The sequence below is a fragment of the Helianthus annuus genome, chromosome 5 (assembly GCF_002127325.2).
Source record: "Helianthus annuus cultivar XRQ/B chromosome 5, HanXRQr2.0-SUNRISE, whole genome shotgun sequence".
Classification (NCBI taxonomy): Eukaryota; Viridiplantae; Streptophyta; class Magnoliopsida; order Asterales; family Asteraceae; genus Helianthus; species Helianthus annuus.
The window spans coordinates 45,834,337-45,839,515 of record NC_035437.2 but is presented as its reverse complement, the minus strand read 5'-3'; the positions used below and the strand labels follow the sequence as shown (position 1 = coordinate 45,839,515).

Below are 5,179 nucleotides of genomic sequence, written 5' to 3'. Positions count from 1 at the left end.
CAGATGCTTCAAAACTCTGCAACCTTTCATGGGCTTGCGGACGAGGATCCCCATCTACATATTACTAATTTCTTAGAAATATGTGATACCTTTCGGATCAATGGAGTATCAAATGACGCCATCCCCCTTCGAATGTTTCCATTTTCACTAAAAGATCGAGCAAAAGCTTGGCTTATCGCCCTCCCAGTTGGTTCGGTAAACACCTGGGATGAACTAGCCCAAAAATTTCTATATAAGTATTTTCCTCCCGCTAAAACGGCTAAATTAATGACTGAAATTAATACATACTCGCAAGAGGAGGGGGAATCCTTATATGAAACTTGGGAAAGGTTCAAGGAGCTATTACGAAAGTGTCCCCATCACGGTCTTGCGGTGTGGCAACAAGTATCCACTTTCTATAATGGATTGTTTCCCTCCACAACAAGGTGGACGAGAAAGGCTTGAAGATACTATATCTCGCCTCATCTCCGACACTGAAAAGAAAAACTCGGATAGGTTTCTACAATTAGAATCAAATTTTAGAAATCAACAAGCTAGTATACAAAACATCGAAAAACAAATAAATCAACTAGCCCAAAATTTCTCCGAGAGACCGCAAGGCGCGTTACCAAGTAATACCGAAACAAACCCAAAAGCACAAGTTCATCTCATAACGTTACGGAACCGTACCGTGGGTCCCGCGGAAGGCCCACCGCCTACTGAGGAGATCGCAACACCGCCCCAACAAGAGAAGGTTTCTCCTCCATCACCAGAGCCCACCAAGGCTCCTCCGGTTCCGTACCCCGGTAGGTTAATCCGTCAAAAGACAAATGAGCAATTCGCAAAATTCGAAAGTCTACTAAAACAATTGCATGTCAACATTCCTTTCATTGACGTCCTAACCCAAATGCCTAAATACTCAAAATTCATGAGGGACTTCCTTACTCATAAAAGGAAAATTGAATCATTGCAATTAGTTAACTTAGGCGAAGAATGCTCCGCCCTCGTACTCAACAGACTCCCCCAAAAGAAGATTGATCCCGGAAGCTTCACAATTCCTTGCTCGATTGGGGACTCCCCCATTCGTAATGCATTAGCTGACCTTGAGCTAGCATTAACCTCATGCCCGCATCAATGTTCAAAAGACTCGGTTTAGGAAAAACAAGCCCTACTAAAATGAGTATACAACTTGCCGTTAGGTCAGTCAAATACCCACAAGGTGTCGCTGAAAATCTATCGGTCAAAGTCGACAATTTCGTCTACCCGGCCGACTTTGTCATACTAGATATGGAAGAAGACACCGAAGTTCCCCTCATACTAGGAAGGCCATTCCTAGCTACTGCACAAGCAGTGGTAGATATGAATGACGGAACACTCACTTTGAAGTATGGGGATCAGGAAGTGAAGTTTGGAGTTGGGAAGAAAGTAGAGGACGATGATCCGGTCAATTACATGAAGGTTATTGATTCGAGTCTGGATGATGCTCTCCGACGGTGCAACATGGGATGCAAGGCATCCGGCTCGGAAAACATATAACCTCACTTTGGGTCTAGCCCATGACCCTTATAAACGTGGCGCACCACGGAGGCATTCCGCGGAACTATCCTTAGTTTAGTTTAATCTTTTAGCTTAATTTTAATTTGCAGAAATAAAACACACTCTGGATGGTGAAGGATAACAAGGGAAACGAGAAACATCGCCCCATGCACTAAAACAGAGCAATCCGACAACGATCTCTCCATTACAGTAGGCTCAGCACGGGCCGTGTTCACCCAACACGGCCCCGTGCTGCACAGTCTGTAGCAATTCGCCCAGTTCAGGTAACTGGACATGGGGCCGTGTTCACTGGACACGCCCCCGTGCCCAGGCTTCTGTTCCTTTTCTAAAATTTTTGTCACTGGCACCTGAACACGGGGCCGTGTCCAGACTGCCAGCAACATAAAATTTTGCTTTTAACACCATTTTACACATTCAATCAACCTAAAAACTTATTTTTGGGACACATTGAGGACAATGTGTAATTTAAGTGTGGGGGATGCTAAAACCTTGAATTTTACAAGTCCTAATAACAAGCATTACACAAAACTCTATTGGAACCGCTAATCACCCAAATTTTTTTCCAAAAATTTTCATTTTTTTTACTTGTCTAAGTTTAAGTTGGGAATTCAAGTCTTAACAAGGTTATATTTTTATAACTTTACAACCGATAGCGTCGTGATAAAAAGAACCAACATAAGAAAATTATGAAAAGGCATGACAAACTTAGTTAAAATTTGATTATATATACTTGATCACATAAAAAACTCTTTTCCCACAAAAGTGAGTTTGAGCCTTTAACGAGCATACAAATATATATTTTTACACTAAATGTTCATTTTTCGTTTCTTGTGTGAATAGCCGCTTGATTCGTACGACTCTAGAACTTGCCACAACAATACATTCCCGGTACTTACCAACTTAAACCCGAGTAAGTAAATGATGGAGACATTAGGACTAACCCTTTTTCATTCTACACCATTATTTTTCATTTTTTTTACCACCTACCCAAAATCCCCCTAGTTAACCCCTTGAGCCTAAACCTTTTCATTTCTTAACCCAAAACAACCCTTTTTACCCACCTAAACCTTTTTATTTTTAACTTTTTTTTTTTAGTAAACAACGTTCGGTTCTCTTATGACTTCAAAAAAAAATCTATATTTTTATATATTTTGATGAAACCAAATAAACAAACAAAGTTTATCAAAATAACTTTGTTTGAGCAATTCATCAAAACAAAATAAAAATATGAAAAAAAATAAAAGTCTTTCAAACCGACGTTTGTTACTCCTTTCGCCCTTTTTACTAACCACTAACCCAACCACCCACCTTTAGCCCAAGCCTAACCCTTCACCCATAAAGTCCTCTTGATATTTACAAAGGTATATAGTTAAAAAGGATGAGGATTGATTGCTTGACAAGCTTATGGTAGGAGTAAGATTGATGTGTGGTAAAATACACATATTTTTCCCGTGTAAATTGTATAATTATTGTATAGGTTTTATTTATTTTTATTTAGTTTTAGTGCTTTATTATATTATTTTGTGTTTGGCCAGGTCCTGATGCAAATGGATCAAAAAAGAGTAAAAAAGAAATAACCAGCCAGTTGGGCAGAGTGAAACGCCAGTGACTGAATTAAGATTACCGCATGAAGTTTGGGCTGCCAAGATACCCATTAGACGAAAGCTGGCCATTGATATTATTATTACTACTAGAAATCAAAAAGAAGTTAACATATTACATGCATATTACTTGCATACAAAAAAAATCAAAAGGAGAAAATATATGAACACTTAATGGATACGTGAATATTACATGCATACAATTTGGGTCATGAATTCCTATGTTGAGTGGGCCTCCAAGAGATTAAAGGCCAGCAAACATGATTGGAGGGCCGAAAGGAGTTTGGCGGCAATTAGGGAAGTTGGGCAACATGCACGATATATACATAATATTAAAAGGGCCCTATTTTTTGGGAAGCATAGATCAGAAGCGCAGACGGCTGAAAAAAAAACAACACAGACGGCAGCAGGGATCGAAGACTGTAGACGCAGGAGACAAAAGAGAGGAGAGGTCGATCAAGACAAGAAAGAAAAAAAAGAAAGGATTGGTTCGAGGGTTCAAGCCACCATCAAGATTCAAGTGCGGGTTTGATATTTAGTAGTATTCAATTTTGTTAAGACTTTGTGTTTTCAGATTTGATACTATGATTTATTTATTATTTGAGACTTATTTCTTTTTAGCGACTATGATTCTTAACTAAACTTTTCATACTACTTAGGTTGAGATGAACTAGAGGATTGTAATGCGTTTGTGACATGTTTTCGGTTATTTGATGTGATTTACATAACTTTTCTTTGATATTGATCTTGATATTGCATGTTGATATGTTTTGGTTATTTTATTAGTCAATAAATTCAGCGGTTTAGGCACGAAGAAATTCCCCCTAGACTTAGGATTTAATTTAATTCGTTGATCTTAGGATTTTCGGGTTGAATATTGTGTTGAGAAATTGACCAAGTTGACTAATAATTGAAACCACTATATTAAAACTTGCATCCTCATCTTGTGACTCGAAAGACGATTAAGGTGAGCTAGGTTATTAGCTAATTATTGGTGGGTAGATTGGGTGACCGATAGCTCGGGCTCGTTTATTGCATCGTAATTAAGGTTTCCTAGGATTTCAATTATCAAAGTTGGGTTTGCTTTGCGATTTTGAGATCTTCTCTTAACATAACTGTCTCTGAGGTCAAAAGGATTCTATTTTCGTAGGATTTGGTATCGATAACTCGAGTCAGTTCGTTCTAGCACTTCACATTTAGTCTTGATCTTTCGTTTGATACATCTCTAGCGGGGGGTTAATCGAGGGAAAAAGATATTTAACCATTGTCATTGTCAAATTTAGCATTGCATGATTTTAGGGATTCGATACCTAGGTAGTTCTCTCTCATCACTGTCTGCTTCCCGTCACTTCACCACCTTGCTTGCTTTCTTTGTTCTTTTGTTTACTCAAGTTAGTATAATTAGGAAAAAAATCAAAATACAAATTAAAACCAGTTAAGTATTAGTTGAGTCAGAGTCTAGTTTAGCGTCGCTAGTGTCTCGTGGGTTCGATACTCGGACTTCATTAGGCTTTACTACGTACGATAGGTACACTTGCCTGTCAGTGGTCTAGCATTTAGAGAGTCTTAGTTTATAAATTTAAAACTAGGGTGTCTAGATTAGGTTAGTAGTTTTTATAGACCGCATTTACCACATCAAAGATCCATGCCGCTCTCGAGTAATTCACTAAAAATACACCTTCGGCCGAATGTTGAGTGATCCCCCGTGAGGTATGTGAACTTGTATATAAATGAGATTTTAAAAAGGCATGTTATGCCCTAATAAGTAATTTATCTTAAGAAACGTTCTTAATAAATCACGCCGAATAGGATTGTAAATAAATAAAAATAAAACATCAATAAAGAACCTTGGAAATCCCAACACTCTATGACAAGCCCAAAAACCTTCTTTTCTACCCATTCCATTTGGGATTGAATAAAGCCACATTATAAATAGTTTTGCTTGAGTACAAGCAAAGATTCAAGTGTGGGGGTATTTGATATGCGCAAAATGCAACATATAAATTATATTAATTGTGGCATAAAACTAACCCTTTTTTAGT

At 38.2% G+C, this 5,179-nt stretch overlaps 1 non-coding gene across 1 annotated transcript; it reads right to left on the bottom strand.

The window, feature by feature from the left end:
• Positions 1-261: 261 nt before the first annotated feature.
• Positions 262-368, bottom strand: LOC118492885. Its single transcript, XR_004894886.1, has one exon. It is a non-coding gene; the product is annotated as a small nucleolar RNA R71 (small nucleolar RNA).
• Between the last annotated feature and the right edge of the window lie 4,811 nt (positions 369-5,179).